The sequence below is a fragment of the Panulirus ornatus genome, chromosome 19 (assembly GCF_036320965.1).
Source record: "Panulirus ornatus isolate Po-2019 chromosome 19, ASM3632096v1, whole genome shotgun sequence".
Classification (NCBI taxonomy): Eukaryota; Metazoa; Arthropoda; class Malacostraca; order Decapoda; family Palinuridae; genus Panulirus; species Panulirus ornatus.
In genome coordinates this window covers 41,391,998-41,414,802 of record NC_092242.1, presented here as the reverse complement: position 1 = coordinate 41,414,802, position 22,805 = coordinate 41,391,998, and the positions used below count along the sequence as shown (strand labels likewise).

At 39.5% G+C, this 22,805-nt stretch overlaps 1 protein-coding gene across 1 annotated transcript in view; it reads right to left on the bottom strand.

The window, feature by feature from the left end:
- LOC139755693 (Ig-like and fibronectin type-III domain-containing protein 2) overlaps nt 1-7,656 on the bottom strand; it is a gene marked incomplete at its 3' end in the record, with an annotated part of 712,838 nt that extends 705,182 nt beyond the window's left edge. The window contains exon 1 of the mRNA XM_071674338.1: nt 7,150-7,656. The remainder of the gene's footprint in view (nt 1-7,149) is intronic.
- Nucleotides 7,657-22,805: the final 15,149 nt, after the last annotated feature.

The following is a 22,805-nucleotide window of genomic DNA, read 5'->3' as shown; positions in this document are numbered from 1 at the left end:
GGTATGATGGTATGATGGTATAATGGTATGATGGTATAATGGTATGATGGTATGATGGTATTATGGTATGATGGTACGATGGTATGATGGTATAATGGTATGATGGTATGATGGTATTATGGTATGATGGTACGATGGTATGATGGTATGAAGGTATGATGGTATGATGGTATAATGGTATGATGGTATAATGGTACAATGGTATGATGGTATGATGGTATAATGGTATGATGGTATGATGGTATGATGGTATAATGGTATTATGGTATGATGGTATAATGGTATGATGGTATGATGGTATGATGGTATAATGGTACGATGGTATGATGGTATAATGGTATGATGGTATAATGGTATGATGGTATGATGGTATTATGGTATGATGGTACGATGGTATGATGGTATGACAGTATGATGGTTTGATAGTATGATGGTATAATGGTATGATGGTATAATGGTATGATGGTATGATGGTATGATGGTATGATGGTACGATGGTATGACAGTATGATGGTATCATGGTATAATGGTACAATGGTATGATGGTATGATGGTATTATGGTATGATGGTACGATGGTATGACAGTATGATGGTATGATGGTATTATGGTATGATGGTACGATGGTATGACAGTATGATGGTATGATGGTATGATGGAGAATCTGTAATCTGAAGTAGGATGTTAAGTACCTACTGAAGAATAATGTAGCTCTGTGAAGGTTTATTACATGGATTTTGTTGGATAGTTTTAGTGGAGATAGGAGTTGGTATGTTAATGATGGCTTGCATTCCAACAAGGTTGACAGTATATGGCTTGCTAGGATCTTAGACGAAAAAGTGACCAACTATACGCCAAGAGCAAGGTAATAACAGGTCACATCAGGCGTCACGCAGGCCACGTGAGCACGTTTTGGACTCTAACGACAGAAATGTTAACCTAAAGCGCGATGACCTGTCACCATTTGTTCTATTAGAAAAACCTGATATCATAGTGATAACAGAAACCTGACTAAATACTGAAAATCATTACTAATTAGCAGAGTTAACTATACCAGGTTATAGTGTATCAATAAAATTCATCTACAAAAAGTAGGTGGTAATGGCATGTTCTCTCTCTCTCTCTCTTGGACAATCGCATGTTTATCAAATGGCGTCCTAGCTTCGTCTCTTCGTTGCATATCAACTGATTGTTATGTTTCCATTCTGCGTCTCCTCTGACGTTGTGATTATTACACGAAAGTGCACTTGGGAACTTATCGTGTTTCATTTTTCCCGGGGACTCATAGGAATATACTTGATCACGCGGAAAATTGTGATCCTTTCCAAAACACACACACACACACACACACACACACACATATATATATATATATATTTCTTTTCTTTCATACTATTCGCCATTTCCCGCATTAGCGAGGTAGCGTTGAGAACAGAGGACTGGGCCCTTGAGGGAATATCCTCACCTGGGCCCCTTCTCTGTTCCCTCTTTTGGAAAATTAAAAAAAAAAAAAGTGAGAGGGGAGGATTTCCAGCCCCCCGCTCCCTCCCCTATTAGTCGCCTTCTACGACACGCAGGGAATACGTGGGAAGTATTCTTTCTCCCCTATCCCCAGGGATAATATATATATATATATATATATATAATATATATAATATATAATATATATATATAATATATATATATATATATATATATATATATATATATATATATATATATATTTTTTCTTTTTTTTGCTTTGTCGTTGTCTCCCGCGTTTGCGAGGTAGCGCAAGGAAACAGACGAAAGAAATGGCCCAACCCACCCCCATACACATGTATATACATACACGTCCACACACGCAAATATACATACCTACACAGCTTTCCATGGTTTACCCCAGACGCTTCACATGCCCTGATTCAATCCACTGACAGCACGTCAACCCCGGTATACCACATCGATCCAATTCACTCTATTCCTTGCCCTCCTTTCACCCTCCTGCATGTTCAGGCCCCGATCACACAAAATCTTTTTCACTCCATCTTTCCACCTCCAATCTTACCCTTACGTTACTTACTCGATCAAACCACCTCACACCACACATTGTCCTCAAACATCTCATTTCCAGCACATCCATCCTCCTGCGCACAACTCTATCCATAGCTCACGCCTCGCAACCATACAAAATTGTTGGAACCACTATTCCTTCAAACATACCCATTTTTGCTTTCCGAGATAATGTTCTCGACTTCCACACATTCTTCAAGGCTCAAAGGATTTTCGCCCCCTCCCCCACCCTATGATCCACTTCCGCTTCCATGGTTCCATCCGCTGCCAGATCCACTCCCAGATATCTAAAACACTCTACTTCCTCTAGTTTTTCTCCATTCAAACTTACCTCCCAATTGACTTGACCCTCAACCCTACTGTACCTAATAACTTTGCTCTTATTCACATTTACTCTTAACTTTCTTCTTTCACACACTTTACCAAACTCAGTCACCAGCTTCTGCAGTTTCTCTCATGAATCAGCCACCAGCGCTGTATCATCAGCGAACAACAACTGACTCACTTCCCAAGCTCTCTCATCCCCAACAGACTTCATACTTGCCCCTCTTTCCAAAACTCTTGCATTTACCTCCCTAACAACCCCATCCATAAACAAATTAAACAACCATGGAGACACACACACCCCTGCCGCAAACCTATATTCACTGAGAACCAATCACTTTCCTCTCTTCCTACACATACACATGCCTTACATCCTCGATAAAAACTTTTCACTGCTTCTAACAACTTGCCTCCCACACCATGTATTCTTAATACCTTCCACAGAGCATCTCTATCAACTCTATCATAAGCCTTCTCCAGATCCATAAATGCTACATAAAAATTCATTTACTTTTCTAAGTATTTCTCACATACATTTTTCAAAGCAAACACCTGATCCACACATCCTCTACCACTTCTGAAACCACACTGCTCTTCCCCAATCTGATGCTCTGTACATGCCTTCACCCTCTCAATCAATACTCTCCCATATAATCTACCAGGAATACTCAACAGACTTATACCTCTGTAATTTGGGCACTCACTCTTATCCCCTTTGCCTTTGTACAATGGCACTATGCACGCATTCCGCCATCCTCAGGCACCTCACCACGAGTCATACATACATTAAATAACCTTCCCAACCAGTCAATAATGCAGTCACCCCCTTTTTTAATAAATTCCACTGCAATACCATCCAAACCCGCTGCCTTGCCGGCTTTCATCTTCCGCAAAGCTTTTACTACCTCTTGTCTGTTTACCAAATCATCTTCCCTAACCCTCTCACTTTGCACACACACACACACACACACACACACACACATATATATATATATATATATATATATATATATATATATATATATATATATATTTTTTTTTTTTTTTTTTTTTTTTTTTATACTTTGTCGCTGTCTCCCGCGTTTGCGAGGTAGCGCAAGGAAACAGACGAAAGAAATGGCCCAACCCCCCCCCCCCATACACATGTACATACACACGTCCACACACGCAAATATACATACCTACACAGCTTTCCATGGTTTACCCCAGACGCTTCACATGCCTTGCTTCAATCCACTGACAGCACGTCAACCCCTGTATACCACATGACTCCAATTCACTCTATTTCTTGCCCTCCTTTCACCCTCCTGCATGTTCAGGCCCCGATCACACAAAATCTTTTTCACTCCATCTTTCCACCTCCAATTTGGTCTCCCTCTTCTCCTCGTTCCCTCCACCTCCGACACATATATCCTCTTGGTCAATCTCTCCTCACTCATTCTCTCCATGTGCCCAAACCATTTCAAAACACCCTCTTCTGCTCTCTCAACCACGCTCTTTTTATTTCCACACATCTCTCTTACCCTTACGTTACTTACTCGATCAAACCACCTCACACCACACATTGTCCTCAAACATCTCATTTCCAGCACATCCATCCTCCTGCGCACATCTCTATCCATAGCCCACGCCTCGCAACCATACAGCATTGTTGGAACCACTATTCCCTCAAACATACCCATTTTTGCTTTCCGAGATAATGTTCTCGACTTCCACACATTTTTCAAGGCTCCCAAAATTTTCGCCCCCTCCCCCACCCTATGATCCACTTCCGCTTCCATGGTTCCATCCGCTGACAGATCCACTCCCAGATATCTAAAACACTTCACTTCCTCCAGTTTTTCTCCATTCAAACTCACCTCCCAATTGACTTGACTATTCGCCATTTCCCGCGTTAGCAAGGTAGCGTTAAGAACAGAGGATTGGGCCTCTGAGGGAATATCCTCACCTGGCCTCGTTCTCTGTTCCCTCTTTTGGAAAATTAAAAAAAAACGAGAGGGGAGGATTTCCAGCCCCCCGCTCTCTCCCCTTTTAGTCGCCTTCTACGACACGCAGGGAATACGTGGGAAGTATTCTTTCTCCCCTATACCCAGGGATTATATATATATATATATATATATATATATATATATATATATATATATATATATATATATATATATATATATATATATATATATATTGTATGGAAAAGTTTTATTTTCCTCGCCATTGTTGATAGGCTCATGAATTCCGAAAACACTTGTATTTATAGATATGGAAATTGATTGTGCCAAACTTCGTTCAGTTATCGTTTTCTTTAAGCCTCATGGAAAACTGTACCACAGAGAAATTGACAATAATAAAATATGTCACGTTTTCTGTTTCCATGTGTCTGTGTGTCATGGCATAGGATGCGTCTTCATTATGGTTGTGCGAGTCCTTGAATTTCTCTTTACGTCAACTCTTTAGTCTGCTCCAGTCATCTGAAATTATTTCACAATCATCACTTACACACCTCAGGGAATTTTCCCGTTTGTTACATTCGTGAGCACAATAGAGCGTCCAGTGAACGATAGTGGCAACCAACGACATAAATGAGGAATTTTTGGTCATAAAATATATCAAACTGAGTTTTAGATTTTCCCTCCGCATATATTCATGAGGTTAGTATCTACATTAACATGGAACACTGAACTAGTATTTATGTTAATAAGGGAAATTCTACCAGGATTTACGTTAACATGAGACACTGTATTAGCATTTATGTTAATATGAGGTAATGCACTAGAATTTATGTCAACATGAGACACTGTACTAGTATTTATGTTATCATGAGGTACTGTACTAGTATTTATATTGACATGAGGTACTGCACTAGTATTTATGTTAACATGAGGTACTGCACTAGAATTTATGTCAACATGAGACACTTTACTAGTATTTATGTTATCATGAGGTACTGTACTAGTATTTATATTGACATGAGGTACTGCACTAGTATTTATGTTAACATGAGGTACTGCACTAGAATTTATGTCAACATGAGACACTTTACTAGTATTTATATTGACATGAGGTATTGCACTAGTATTTATGTTAACATGAGGTACTGCACTAGAATATATGTCAACATGAGACACTGCACTAGTATTTATGTTAACATGAGGTACTGCACTAGTAATTATGTTAACATGAGACACCGTACTAGTGTTTATGTTAACATGAGGTACTGCACAAGTACCTATGTTAATTTCGGACACTGCACTTTATTTTTTAACATAGGACATTGCACTAGTATATACATATCATCATGCGACACTGCAATAGTATTTATGTTAATATGGGACACTACATTAGTGTTCATGTTAACAAAGGACACTGAACTAGTATTTTTTAACATGGCCAATTGCACCAGTATCTATATCAACATGGGACATTGCACTCTTATTTATGTTAACATAGGACACTGTATAACTGCACCAGTGTTTATGCTAACATGGGACACTGCATTAACATTTACCTTACACGAGAAACTGGAGTAGTATTCATGTTAACATGGGACCATGCACAAGTATTTATGTTAGCATGGGACACTTCATCAGTATTTACGTTATCATAGGACACTGCACTTGTACTTATGTTAACATGGAACAACGTATTATCATCAATGTTAATATGGGACACCACTAGTATGTATGTTAACATGGAACAACATATTAATATCAATGTTAATATGGGACACTGCACTAGTATGTATGTTAACATGGGACAATATATAATCATCATTGTTAATATGGGACACTGCACTAGTACGTATGTTGACATGGGACAATATATTATTATCAGTGTTGATATGGGACACTGCATTAGTATGTATGTTGACACTTGTTTCTTAATTTCCCTGAGCGTTGTATATCTGTCCCTTTCACTGGTTTTTACTTCCATATCCTAAATGTTCATTTACTTTTACCGAACACACACACACACACACACACACACACACACACACATACATATATTCCTATGAGTCCACGGGGAAAATGAAACACGAAAAGTTCCCAAGTGCACTCTCGTGTAATAATCACATGATCAGGGGAGACACAAGAGAGAAATATAAGTCAGTTGATATGCATCCAAGAGACGAAGCTAGGACGCCATTTGGTAAACATGTGATTGATCACGCGCAAAATTGTGATCCTTTCCAACATATATATATATATATATATATATATATATATATATATATATATATAAATATATACACATACGCCCATACACGCACATATACATACATATACATGCACATGCAGAGACATAAACATATATATACATGTACATATTCATACTTACTTGCCTTCATCCACTCCTTGCGCTACCCAGTCCCACAGGAAGCAGCATCCCTATCCTACCCCCTGCTTCAGCGAGGTAGCACTAGGAAAAGACAACAAAGGCCACATTCGTTCACACTCAGTCTCTAGCTGTCATGTGTAATGCACCGAAACCACAGCTCCCTTTCCACATCCAGGCCCCAGACGTTTCACATGCCCTGGTTCAGTCCATTGACAGCAAGTCGACATATATATATATATATATATATATATATATATATATATATATATATATATATATATATATATATATATATATATATATTATATATTATATATATATATATATATATATATATATATATATATATATATATATATATATATATATATATATATATATATATATATATATATACTTGACTTAATGCATTCGTGTTTTGACTAGAAATTAGATATCATACCATTCCTTGGGAGTTGCTTATTCCAGCAGGTATATCCAGCTCACTTCACTAGTATATACTGTGTACTGCCACTGAGAACGTGTGTGCGTGGCCCAGCCAGCTGCTCTCTACACAGCCTGTCCTTGGGGAACTTCCCACCTCCCTGGCTGCCTACCCGGTAACTGGTGGGGTGGTGGGGTGGGTGTGTGAAGATCGACGTGAGGGTTCAAGGTAGACAGCCTACCGTGGCTACATAAAATGTCCTGGAGGTGGGAGGAGATCTGGAAAGGGATTTGTGTTGAGGGATAATAATGAACTTAGTGATCGTGTCTTTCTTACGTGTTAGTTGCGCCTCCATCATGGATGGTAACTTGTGTGTGTTAGATTCACGGCAGAAAACGGAGATACGACAACTTCTTGGTAGCATTCACGTATACGTTACTCGCAAACAATGGCTCGAGTATTGTGTCACAAAGCAAAAAGTATGTGCAGCACAACGTTCCTTCCTTCTTCACATAAACGTGTACCTCCAGTTGAAAACATTAATTACATAATTATCTCGCAAGTGTATGTGCTGTGGTTGTATAGTGTTCGCAGTGTAGAGTTAGAAACCTTAGGAGCAAACAAACATAATGTTATATGTAACTATGGTCGTAAACCCAAGACAAACTCTGAAATGACAATACAGTAAAGTAACAATACAGGAGGGTAACAAAGTAAAATAACATAACTAACTTATAAATCCCGAATCCACTAGCAATCTATCTTCAATGACGATAGCATTAAGAGACACGTGAGACTCATCACATCTAATCTCATACAGATATTTAACATACCTTATATCATGCCAATATTAGAATCAGTCATAAAACGCCAATATCTATCGGAAGGTCAAAACATGTTTTCTGTCCAAGAAAAGTAAGTTTTCTCTAAGGAAGCCGATCTACACAGGTAATGTAACGTATGTGTTCTTTAATAATGTTGTTAGTGTGATGTCTTACACTGGAAAAAATATATTCTAAAAATATAATCGATCACATACAACTTCTGGTATCTGAAGACCTGACACTTCGTACATACCACGGATATATTGGTGATTCCAGCACCACTTGAGATGGAGTAGTTTTGAGTGTGACAGCAAGTGTGACTACGGTAGTCGTCAAGACTTTGGAAGCAAGTGTGATTAAGGCAGTGGTAACTGCTGTACTGCCTATACTGTAGCAACAGATGCAGCTTTTTGGTCCACACGACTAAAGTAGATACTTTAGCTGCTGTAGTTCCCTAATTATAGCAGCAGTTACAGCTGTTGTAGTGCCCGTAACTACAGCAGTAATTGGCATGTCGGTTAAAGTGGCAGTATGTTGGCAAGTCAGTCAAGTGATAGCATGTTGGTATGTGGGGTAAGGTGGAAGTATGTTGTCTCAAGGACAGTCACTGCAATAATGACATGATAAATTTCTCATATATGACTGAATGATTTTACCATACGTTTTATACGTCTTTTTCACCTCTCTAATTTAGATTGTTTCGCCCTTGCCCTTCGTATCAAAAGTATATGAAGCCTACCTCTTATTACTGCCTTATAGTTCATGGCAGATGAAGCCTGCCTCTCATTAGATCATACGGTATGACAGAGACTAATCCACTGTCTTGTACTCATGGTACAGGCAATAATCTCAGGGGAACTGCAGAGAATAACTGACGAACACAATGAGAAACCAGCCCTCACCTTGAACCCGCCTCCACACCTTTTCCCAGCAATCCTTGACAAACTGGTATTTACTTTTTTTGTGTGTAGCGAGGGGATGGGGGGCGAGGTCCTAGTCCAGCAGTGTCCCTTACAGCTACGACCACACACACACACACACACACACACACACCTCTTAAACAATAATTTTCTAAATGCATTGTAGCAATAATATAAGGCGTTACAGTAATATGATCATCTTCGAAGCTAAGATCTGCACACACTGACCATCTAGAGATCCTTTACGCATCCCTTATAGAGAAAGTGTCGCCCGATATTGATGACTCAACACGTCACTATAGCAGCGATATTTTTTGCCTCAACTAAACAGTGGCTTATATGGCTTCTCCCACACAATAATGTTCTGAATGAGACTAAAAACTGTTAGTTAAACTATGAGAAATAATATTTTGAAATACATTTTAGTTGCTTACTTCAAGTAGATTATAAGATGTTTATATTATTGAGAAATTGTATACATAACATTTATATATATGGAAAATATGTAACGTTTTTCTTCGCATAACTGTACCCGTCTATATCCCTAGGTACTGTGTACAAATGCTGTTACGGGGTGAAATGATGGACCAAAATTATGATAACATGTTCCACACTAGGAAACTACCTCTAGCGGTACTGGTCCTTCAAGGTCAGGTAGCTGGGGTTAGTGTAAAAGGTCACTGTACCTGTTTACACCGTTCACTCACTCGTTGTTAAGCGCCACTTCGAATTCCTTGGAAATGATAACAAAAATTAAACAAAAATTTTCCCTCAAAATACAAATGAACATAGAAAATAACACGATTGAAATTCATAACAATAATCTGGAAAAGATCTATAGTCAATAATCTGTGAACTTCAGAGGCGCCACATGTACGTACACAAACACCGGATGTGAACATCATGTAACAGGAAGACTTGAAGTGTGTGTGTGTGTGTGTGTGTGTGTGTGTTTGTGTTTGTGTACAAGTGTGTGTGTGTGTGTGTGTGTGTGTGTGTGTGTGTTTGTGTTTGTGTACGTGTGTGTGTGTGTGTGTGTGTGTGTATGTGTACGTGTGTGTGTGTGTGTGTACACAAGAAACTTTATTTATAACTTGTTGTGTTTGAGACATATGTACGATCAAGAGAAAACCATCTTCCCTGATTTTGGTGAAAACAACGGAAAGGTTGAGCCAATCTACACACGTGTCTGTGACACATATGTACAGGTGGCAAGCCTGGTACCCGTGACACATATGTACAGGTGGCAGGCCTGGTACCCGTGACACATATGTACAGGTGGCAGGCCTGGTACCCGTGACACAGGTTGCCAGTTCACCATTTACTGGTCTCATCCGTAAACACCTTTCAGGTTTATGATTGCCCTTAGAAATACGTCGTTCCAAAATCAAATACTGTTCAGCAGTCAGATGTCCACATCATGAAGTGATCGTGCTCGAAGGTTGTAAAACATTATCTGAATATAAACCCAAAACTTGCAACCCATGCTGTCACTAGTCTCATAATGTTTCGAGAGGTTTAACTAATCATCGGACAAAACAGGTAAGATAGTTGTGTCTTAGATTGTACATTCAGTATTCACTCGTTCCTTGTTGTTCTTTTCTATTCCCTTTCCTGCGGTTTTCACAAGAAATGAAAGATTGCAAAATAATTCACTGTCTTTCTGAGCCATTGAGAGCCGCAGCATGTAAAATAGAAAAAAAATAATGAGAAACTTTTGAATTCTAAATATTCATGTGGATTCGAACCCGGGCCATTTGAATGACAGCCTAGTCAGCCATCCGGTCTGGTAGGAGAGGACAAATGTCTCCATCTCAGACAATGTGACCCTACGTCACACCGCGCCGTGTGTGGGTGAGGGAGAGTCGGTCTACGCTCGCTCGCCCTCACGATGTCCTGGTCTGTACTGAACACTTAATATGGACGAAAACAACTTGCCAACGGGTTTCCAGGATTCGAACCCTCACCGTCTGAATGACAGACTTATAAGTTATCCCATTAGCAAGGGCCTGCTTGGGGTCGTTACTGCATGGGATCGAATCCCAGGCGGCATTTGGCCCAAATCCAACTCAGGCATTGGGTGTCGTGTGTGTGTGTGTGTGTGTGTGTGTGTAGATATTGCACACATATACAAGGGGGCGAGACAAGGTAACAGACGTGTCAAATTCTCTTCCTGTAACACACATAATTATTAGAAATAGTTATCGCAAATAATCGCATCCTTTTCAATCGTAATCAATGCATGAGATGTGTTATATTTTATTCTTGATAAATTAACTTATATTTCAAGTTTTGAACGAAATGTCGGGACCTTTGAGCCCTTAGTATCAAGCATCATTATTACTGTACTATCACCAAGTTTCAAGGTCTTCATTTTTACTGAGATTATCTTCTAAGGCAAAACATGAAGGTCGTTATGTCTATATACATCTGGAGATCTTTATTGTTCTTACTACATCTAGGGAAATTATTCCTCAGACAGGGTTGCCTCATACTATCACCTCTTTACTTCCCTGTAAAATTATTTCATCTTGTCTTCCTGTACATGTGTAAGCTTGGTTGTTACCTGCTGAGTATTTCTACACTCTGATCTGTGAGATAAGTATTTCGCCCTACTTATGTAGGATATATTTACCAGATATGGGTTACACACACACACACACACACACACACACACACACATGTACATGTACAACAGAATGTTGGAATCACTTTTAGGATGATGCTCTTTAAGTCACCAAGCAAGTCTCTCCAGGGTCAACGGGAGTAACAGCCACCATTCGACTCATATTTCATGCTCTATCTTCCACGTAAAAGATGAGGAGTGATTGGTAATATGGATAACTTATATATCTTACCAACGCGTAGTAGGCCGAGAGCCCGTAGTGAGAGTCATATCCTCGAAAATGGACACCTCTTGGGAATGTGGAGCCGGGTCCTAAACTGTGACTTGCGAGGTTGTCGGAGATATGATGTTTTATCCTGGCTAACGTCGGTGCCCATCTCTGCGCCAACTTGAGGGACATTGTCAGCAGTTAACATTGTTTGGGGAAATAAAGTAGGTGGTAGTGTCTGGTATTTGTTAAATCTCATGCAAGATGTGTGTGTCGAGAAATGTTGTAGTTGAAGATAATATCGACCTCATTTTGGCAGAAATGAAAGATAAGTTTTGAAAGAAGATAACAAGAGGATTCGTTTATACCCCCTCCCCGCGACACAGACACCAGAGATATATGAAAAACTATATGGTTAGGTAACAGAAATTAACAATGAAAATAATTCGATCGTAGGAGGAAGAATCTCTTTCCAGAAGCTTGTGGCATGTATGGGCTTTACCTAAATATCCTAAATGTGCTTGATAGCGTCCTGATACAATGAGATTATAAACCTACGTGCCACCAAAAAATATTAGTTCCAGCTACAAGTGAGGATCTCGTTAACAATGCTGAAGTCGGAGACAAGTTCAGCAGAAGATATCACCAGCGAGTTAGTTTGGGGTTAACGTTGCCTGTAATGCTGCTCAATATGAAAGGCGCGCAAAATACTAAATTTAAGACAAGTAAATTTTAAAGATCTTGGCATGACTTTTGACAGGTGAAGTTAGGATGATATCATAAATGAAAGCCATATAGACGCAGCTTGGGAGAATTTCAGTATAACATTCACAGCTTGAAATGAATACACACAAACTGGGCTCACAGGTAGCAAATATGTTCTAATGTCGATGAGCACAAAGTTTTACATGTCGGTAGTGAAAAGGAAAAGGCAAGCTACAGTATGCATCTTGTTGCTGCTAAAGGTAAATGAGGAAAAAGACCTTAGTGCAATAAACTCAGGTTATCTAAAGCCAAGTAACTGCACAGAAGCAATTTAAAAGACAAACATAATTCTTAAATTTATATATAGAGACATTGAAATACAGTTCAGGGATTTTATCCTTGCTCTTTACAAGTCACTCATGTATCACCATCTTGAATACTGGGTTCATTTTGGTCACCCTACTTGAGGAAAGACATAGACAGAATGGAGAGAGTACAGAGACGAGCTACCAAGATGATTCCCCAACTGAGAAACAAATCATATGAGAACCGACGACACGACTTCAATCTATTTAGTTTGGTAAAGAGGAGGTTAAGTGGTGATGTGGTACAGCCATTCAGAAATATCAAAGCTTCCATAACCTCGATGCAACGACCTGTCCAGGGAGATTCGTCTGATTTCACTGGTAGTAATGCATAACAACGAAGTACTTTTTATCAAACAGGACTGTCAATATGTAGAATGATCTATCAATTAAAATGGTCGAAAGCAGTACCACAGATGCTTTTAGCATTTCTCTTTGAATCCATGACTAACATTTTTTTGTGTCTCTTTAGCTCGTAAAGAGTTTTTAATATTTTTTCTCTTTCAATATGACCGTATTTTCACTTTTATCACACTGATCTACGATTTTCATTTCTCTTCCACTACAACAAACAGTCCCGGAGACACTCAATGTTCTGTTGTTGTTTGAACACCTTTGTAATATCATATTCGTAAACGATAATTGTATAATTAGGATTTCTCTCAGGAAAGACAGTGTGCCCATGTAATTTTGTTAATATGTGCTATCCTAAAAATATGGTACAACTATGAACACTTAAATATGTAAGCAAACACGTAATTATAATTGATGATGTATAGGAAATCAATACCTTCATTAAGTGTGACTTTTATGCCACATCAGACAAACTCGCATGTGTACCGGTGAAGTGATTCATCTAACTACTTACCGTACCTCTGACAACTTCACACACATCAGTCAAGGACGTGGGTGAACTACGTCAGTGTAACCTTCGATCACTGTTCCCAAAGAGTTAGACCAATTAACTGTTCCGTTATGCCAAAAGAAACTAAGTCCTTAAAGTTAAATGGCACTTCTACATTTATCATGATTAAGAAACGTTAGACGGGGTTCTCTCGTATCAATCTACAGTTCACTGACAATCTGTAGTCCTGTGTAGATTCGTACGTCTGATCGAATTCCTTGCATCTGAAGTTTATTGCATAACTATACTTAGGAATTGTGAACAAAATGGTTGAGGGGAAGTATGAAGCATATGGTAAAGTAAAGGAGCAATGGCAACGTGTTTTGATGAAGCTCATAGGATAGCAGCAAGTGAAGTTCTCAAATGATGAATAGCGCTTCATTGCCTGGTCACCTGCGCCAGCTGACTGTATTTCCAGTGGTTCAAAACGTGTGAGCAGCAACGAAGGGAAAGCGTGTTTGCGTCTTATTTAGCCAGCAATGACTCATATTAGCAATGGAAGGATATCACCTCTACTGAAGCCAGGTTGACAGGTTGACGGAGCGGTACCGGTGGCGGATATTGCTACATGTGGAGATTCACTTCCCGGAAACTGTTGTGATTGATGCAAATATCAAAAATGATCATGGCGAATGTGGGAAATGTGGACCTCAAGCACTTCAGATTAATTTTCTGAGGAAAAAAAGGGTACACTGGGAAGCCTCATTGACAACTCACGTATGGGTTGTGATGAGTATCCTCACACATATGCAAATATATTCCAACGAATTTTATAGTTATACAGAACATTTGTGTAAATACATCAACTAGCCCTCTATTCATTCCTGTACATCTTTCTGGAGTAAAGAATTAAGAAACTTCGAAATCTACAAACCCCTACATAACTACAACAGCTTCTGTTCGCTTGAAACTTGGCACTCGAACGTGTAAGGCCACCATAGATCATCTATGTATTTCAGTAAGGCTCACACTGGGAGGATGTGCAATCTTATGATCCTAAAAGAAATCAATGGATTTTCTAGATACAGGAGGATCGCCCAGTTTACCCCTGTAGATACAAAGAATGGATCTGATCATGTAAAATGACCAAGAAATATCTCGATCACATTTGACAGGAGGTAATTAACATATTTTTTCAAAGAAGCCAGTTTGTTTTGTATGTTCATCACGAGACTTGTCTCTGGGTAGGAAGATGCTTCCTTAAATAATCATTAGACACGATCCGCTAAAGGTAACACAATACTCTACAACTTACAACTGAAATGTCCTTCTCGCAAGAAAATGTTCGAGGCTTCAAAGCATTTTGTTTTACATAGTGTAATGTTGGCCACTGACATTGCACCTGTTGGTCACTTGTGTAGGTGCTTGCCGACAGTTGATCAGGTGTCAGGCACATCGTGTGTAGATCATTCTACACAGCACATATGTTATCCCACAGACAACGTAAGTTTCATACGTGGGATGTGCTGGAGTTGGAAGCTGTGGCTAGTTTTACCTAATTCACATGATTACTGAAGAGAAAAGAGATGATAATTACCATTAAATAACCCCAGGAATCCTTTCATGGGGTTCCTGAAGCTGCAAGGTTGCGCTCCAATCAGGAGCAAGGATATTAACGACACCTTTTCATGCGAGAAGCTCCATGACGAGACTGCATTGCATTTGATCCAGCGACGAACCATATGCACACAGTGTCCAGGAACACATGATGATAATGTAACCAAAATGCTTGTTATCATACATGATAGTAGGATTAGAAATTTTTTTGTGAGACTGACGCAAAAGTAATACTTTTACTTTTTTACGCACATACCAACGTAGAGTCTGCCGGTAACATTCTTAGCGTGTTTTGAGCCATCACATACGGTAGTTACTCGGTAATATACCCTTGACCATAATCTGAAATGACTAAATGTTCCAAAATGTACATCAGTTTTCAGCTTGATAAAGAAAATCTTCGAAACAAAAAAATGCAAAGGCCTTATTGCTGCTGCAGACCAGGGGTTTCGTATCCTGCATATGGAGGAAATATCAGAACCAATCATGTACTTCTATACTAGCGTGTCTTTCAAATGCTATTTCCTACATCTTTATCACTATATATCCACAGGACTACCTCACTAAAAAGCGCATGAATTATAACCGCAGGACCACTTCACTATGAAGTACTTGGGCTATAACCACAGGACCACTTCGTGGAAGGAGTCCAGAGGCTAAAACTTCAGGACTCCTTTCACAAAGGGTTACTAGTGTTATAACCACAGGACTTCCTTCATGAGGGCGTTCCTGCGTTCTAACCCCAGAATCTCTTTCCCGATGGGGTCTTTAGGCTCACACTCAGGGCCTCGCTCACGAGGGAGTCCTGGGGCTATAAAGCCCTAGGAGCCTTTTATCCATAGGATGGCCATCCGTTAAGTGCGTGATACTCGTTACATCATCTCAACTCTGGCCAGTTGGTTCTGTCAATATAATTTCAAATTGGCCGACATCACCACTATCTCTGTTCCACACAACTGACCTTAGAGCAAATAAACATGCCTAAAATACAAGATTCTTGATGCTTTCGGTGCTTATAATCTTAAAACTTTACTCTTAGACATCTACATTATATGTAGGACACACAAATATATCATACGTATTCCTTTTTGACATAAATAGAAGAAAACGACGAAAGATATTTATAGATCATGAATATAATTTATTGAGGAATTACTGCAGTAAAGTGATTAGTCCATGACATATGACAAAATACATATTGTAGAAGATACGAAATAAAGTTAAAAGATATATGTCTAATGTACCTATAATCCGACTGTCTGTCCAAATTTCATTCATTATCAGTATCATTTGTATCTTCTTCAACCAGAGTTTCTTCAGTGTCTTCTACTCATTTGTGATCATCATAAGGTTGACATAATAAATGAAGTACAAGAAAGCTCACCACTCTTGAAGGTAAACTGTCTATTGCAGGAAAGAACATGACAGACAGCTACTGCTAATGGCCTTCATGAGAACTGGAGCTACAAATCTATTCGTGTCATGGGCGCGACTCCCCTTAACCTATATACCAGCAGAAAACTTCAACATTCAGAGTTGACGGCTGCTGCTAACCTAACCTTCCTCAGCCTGCCTTACAGATGGGTTATCTGCAAGTGGTAGATCAAAGCGCCATTAGTTCTAGAAAGCGTTCACATGTGAACATGTCATGATCCATACAATGAAAAGAACGAACGATGTTCACTGTCTTCAATATTAGTTACAGCATTGTTTCCAACACCAATCACGTTCAATGGAACGTTGTCATGCACCATCACCTTGTTCACTTTCTATACTTTACCATTACTAAAGGACGTTTCCTCATAACCATTTCCTCATGTAGAAATATAATAGGTGTATGATCACATATTTGCTTCTAACAAGTTACCAGGAAACAACCGTATAACGTGTCTCCCCCAGCCTGGTTGCCCACACTCGCTCTCCTCCCTCCCTCCCTCACTCTCTCGTCACGTTCAGCTAGATCACGTGATCACTCTCACAAGCATGCAGTAGGTACGTCCTCACCCCAAACTGTACTCTGCTCGTCCGCACCCAACACCAGCGGTTCAGGCATGTCCCTGACAAGTAGTGACAGTGTTGGCCACTAGGTATCCTGGGAAGAACAACACTGCAACCAAGACGACTCCCCCACCTGGGAGAGCGGGTCCACACTGGCCGCTCCAGACGCTTTGTTGAAGTGATTCCAGCAGGAACGGCCGAGTGCAGGACACTGATGCCAACTGACTCACTTCCCAAACTCTCTCATCCCGAACAGATTGCATACTCGCCTCTCTTTCCAAAACTCTTGCATTTACCTCCCTAACCACCCCATCCATAAACAAATTAAACAACCATGCGGACATCACGTACCCCTGCCGCAGACCAACATTCACTGAGAACCAGTCACTCTCCTCTCTTCCTACTCGTACACATGCCTCTCAGCCTTGGTAAAAACTTTTCACTACTTCTAGCAACTTACCTCCCACACCATATACTCTTAAGACCTTCCACAAAGCATCTCCATCAACTTTATTATATGCCTTCTCCAGGTCCATAATTGCTACATACAAATCCATCTGTTTTTATAAGTATTTCTCACAAACATTCTTCAAAGCAAACACCTGATCCACACATCCTCTACCACTTCTGGAACAACATTGCTCTTCCCCAATCTGATGCTCTGTATATACCTTCACCCTCTCATTCGATACCGGCCCATACAATTTCCCTGGAATACTCAACAGACTTATGCCTCTGTAGTTTGAACACTCAACTTCATCCCATTGCCTTTGTACAATGGCAGTATGCATGCATTCCGCCAATCCTCAGGTAAATTCACCATGATCCATACATACAATGAATATTCTTACCAACCAGTCATCGACAAAGTCACCCCCGTTTCTTATGAATTCCATTGCAATTCCATCCAAACCCGCCACCTTGCCAGATTTCATCATCCGCAAAGCTTTCCCTACTTCTCTCTTAACCAAACCATTCTCACTCACCCCTCTCACTTCACACACCACCCCGACCAAAAAACCCTACATATGCCACTCTATCATTAAACACATTCAGCAGTCCTTCAAAATAATCACTCCATCTCCTTCTCACTTTATCACTACCTGTTATTACCTAACTATTTGCCCCCTTCACCAATGTTCTCATTTGTTCTCTTGTCTTACGCACTTTATTTACCTCCTTGCAAAACATCTTTTTATTCTCCATAAAGTTTAATTATTCTCTCTCACCCAAATTTACTATATATATATATATATATATATATATATATATATATATATATATATATATATATATCCTCCCTGGGGATAGGGGAGAAAGAATACTTCCCACGTATTCCCTGCGTGTCGTAGAAGGCGACTAAAAGGGGAGGGAGCGGGGGCTGGAAATCCTCTCCTCTCGTTTTTTTTTTTAATTTTCCAAAAGAAGGAAAAGAATTGGGCCAGGTAAGGGTATTCCCTCAAAGGCCCAGTCCTCTGTTCTTAACGCTACCTCGCTAATGCGGGAAATGGCGAATAGTTTGAAAGATATATATATATATATATATATATATATATATATATATATATATATATATATATATATATATATATATATTGGAAAGGATCGCGATTTGGGCGTGATCAAGATATTCCTATGAGTCCACGGCGAAAATGAAACACGATAAGTTCCCAAGTGCACTTTCGTGTAATAATCACAACATCACGGGAGACACAAGAAAGAAATATAAGTCAGTTGATGTACATCGGAGAGACGAAGCTAGGACGCCATTTGGTAAACATGTGATTGTCCAAAACATACAACGAGCGTTAATAAACATATCATTTTACATATTTTATCAACAATAAAGTTATCTAATTTGTATAGACCATCACTAATATAAAGATTAAAATTCTTTGTGTATTCAATAATAGAAGATCAAGTGATATTTCTCTTGGTAATAGAATTAGAGTTAATAATTGAGATGGCATTACTCCAGTCAATACAATGATCATAGTCTTTAACGTGATTAAACAAGGCATTTGATTCTTGTCCCGTTCTTATACTATATTTATGTTGCTTAAGTCTAACAGAAAGATCCTTACCAGTCTGACCAACATAAAATTCATCACGATATCATTGAATCTTCATATCATTAAATACACAAAGAATTGTAATCTTAATACTAGTGATGGTCTATACAAATTAGATAACTTTATTGTTGATAAAATTAGTAAAATGATGAGTTTATGAACGCTCGTTGAATGTTTTGGACTGTCACATATTCACCAAATGACGTCCTAGCTTCGTCTCTTCGATGTATATCAGCTGACTTACATTTCTCTCTTATGTCTCCCCTGAGGATGTGATTATTACAGGAAAGTGCACTTGGGAGCCTATCGTATTTCATTTTCCCCGTGCACTCATAGAAAGACAGCGACAAAAAAAAAAAAAAAAAAAAAAAAAAATAATATATATATATTTTTTTTTTTTTTTTTATACTTTGTCGCTGTCTCCCGCGTTTGCGAGGTAGCGTAAGGAAACAGACGAAAGAAATGGCCCAACCCCCCCCCCATACACATGTATATACATACGTCCACACACGCAAATATACATACCTACACAGCTTTCCATGGTTTACCCCAGACGCTTCACATGCCTTGATTCAATCCACTGACAGCACGTCAACCCCGGTATACCACATCGCTCCAATTCACTCTATTCCTTGCCCTCCTTTCACCCTCCTGCATGTTCAGGCCCCGATCACACAAAATCTTTTCCACTCCATCCTTCCACCTCCAATTTGGTCTCCCTCTTCTCCTTGCTCCCTCCACCTCCGACACATATATCCTCTTGGTCAATCTTTCCTCACTCATCCTCTCCATGTGCCCAAACCACTTCAAAACACCCTCTTCTGCTCTCTCAACCACGCTCTTTTTATTTCCACACATCTCTCTTACCCTTACGTTACTCACTCGATCAAACCACCTCACACTACACATTGTCCTCAAACATCTCATTTCCAGCACATCCATCCTCCTGCGCACAACTCTATCCATAGCCCACGCCTCGCAACCATACAACATTGATGGAACCACTATTCCTTCAAACATACCCATTTTTGCTTTCCGAGATAATGTTCTTGACTTCCACACATTCTTCAAGGCCCCCAGAATTTTCGCCCCCTCCCCCACCCTATGATCCACTTCCGCTTCCATGGTTCCATCCGCTGCCAGATCCACTCCCAGATATCTAAAACACTTCACTTCCTCCAGTTTTTCTCCATTCAAACTCACCTCCCAATTGACTTGTCCCTCAACCCTACTGTACCTAATAACCTTGCTCTTATTCACATTTACTCTTAACTTTCTTCTTCCACACACTTTACCAAACTCAGTCACCAGCTTCTGCAGTTTCTCACACATATATATATATATATATATATATATATATATATATATATATATATATATATATATATATATATATATATATATATATATATTTTTTTTTTTTTTTTTTTTTTCTTTCATACTATTCGCCATTTCCGGCATTAGCTAGGTGGCGTTAAGAACAGAGGACTGGGCCTCTGAGGGAATATCCTCACCTGGCCCCCTTCTCTGTTCCTTCTTTTGGAAAAAAAAAAAATAATACGAGGGGAGGATTTCCAGCCCCCCGGCTCCCTTCCCTTTTAGTCGCCTTCTAGGACACGCAGGGAATACGTGGGAAGTATTCTTTCTCCCCTATCCCCAGGGAGGATATATATATAATAGATATATATATATATATATATATATATATATATATATATATATATATATATATATATATATATATATTCATATATATATATATATATATATATATATATATATATATATATATATATATATATATATATATCCCTGGGGATAGGGGAGAAAGAATACTTCCCACGTATTCCCTGCGTGTCGTAGAAGGCGACTAAAAGGGAAGGGAGCGGGGGGCTGGAAATCCTCCCCTCTCGTTTTTTTTTTTTTTTTTTTTTTTTTCCAAAAGAAGGAACAGAGAAGAGGGCCAGGTGAGGATATTCCCTCAAAGGCCCAGTCCTCTGTTCTTAACGCTACCTTGCTATCGCGGGAAATGGCGAATAGTATGAAAAAAAAAAAAAAAATATATATATATTCATGTGAGAAACTGCAGAAGCTGGTGACTGAGTTTAGTAAAGTGTGTGAAAAAAGAAAGTTAAGAGTAAATGTGAATAAGAGCAAGGTAATTAGGTACAGTAGGTTTGAGGGTCAAGTCAATTGGGAGGTAAGTTTGAATGGAGAAAAACTGGAGGAAGTAAAGTGTTTTAGATATATGGGAGTGGATCTGGCAGCGGATGGAACCATGGAAGAGGAAGTGGATCATAGGGTGGGGGAGGGGGCGAATATCCTGGGAGCCTTGAAGAATGTGTGGAAGTCGAGAACATTATCTCGGAAAGCAAAAATGGGTATGTTTGAAGGAATAGTGGTTCCAACAATGTTGTAAGGTTGCGAGGCGTGGGCTATGGATAGAGTTGTGCGCAGGAGGATGGATGTGTTGGAAATGAGATGTTTGAGGACAATGTGTGGTGTGAGGTGCTTTGATCGAGTAAGTAACGTAAGGGTAAGAGAGATGTGTGGAAATAAAAAGAGCGTGGTTGAGAGAGCAGAAGAGGGTGTTTTGAAATGGTTTGGGCACATGGAGAGAATGAGTGAGGAAAGATTGACCAAGAGGATATATGTGTCGGAGGTGGAGGGAACGAGGATAAGTGGGAGACCAAATTGGAGGTGGAAAGATGGAGTGAAAAAGATTTTGTGTGATCGGGGCCTCAACATGCAGGAGGGTGAAAGGAGGGCAAGGAATAGAGTGAATTGGATCGATGTGGTATACCGGGGTTGACGTGCTGTCAGTGGATTGAATCAGGGCATGTGAAGCGTCTGGGGTAAAGCATGGAAAGCTGTGTAGGTATGTATATTTGCGTGTGTAGACGTATGTATATACATGTGTATGGGGGGTGGGTTGGGCCATTTCTTTCGTCTGTTCCTTGCGCTACCTCGCAAACGCGGGAGGAAGCAAAAAAAAAAAGAAAAAAAAAAAAAAAAAATATATATATATATATATATATATATATATATATATATATATATATATATATATATATATATATATATATATATATACAATGTTATATGGTTTCGAGGCGTGGGCTATGGATAGAGTTGTGCGGAGGAGGGTGGATGTGCTTGAAATGAGACGTTTGAGGACAATATGTGGTGTGAGGTGGTTTAATCGAGTAAGTAATAATTGGGTGAGAGAGATGTGTGGTAATAAAAAGAGTGTGGTTGAGAGAGCAGAAGAGGGTGTTTTGAAATGGTTTGGTCACATGGAGAGAATGAGTGAGGAAAGATTGAACAACAGGATATATGTGTCAGAGGTGGAGGGAACGAGGAGACCAAATTGGGAGACCAAATTGGACGTGAAAAGATGGAGTGGAAAATATTTTGAGTGATCAGGGCCTAAACATGCAGGAGGGTGAAAGGCGTGCAAAGAATAGAGTGAACTGGAACGATGTGGTATACCGG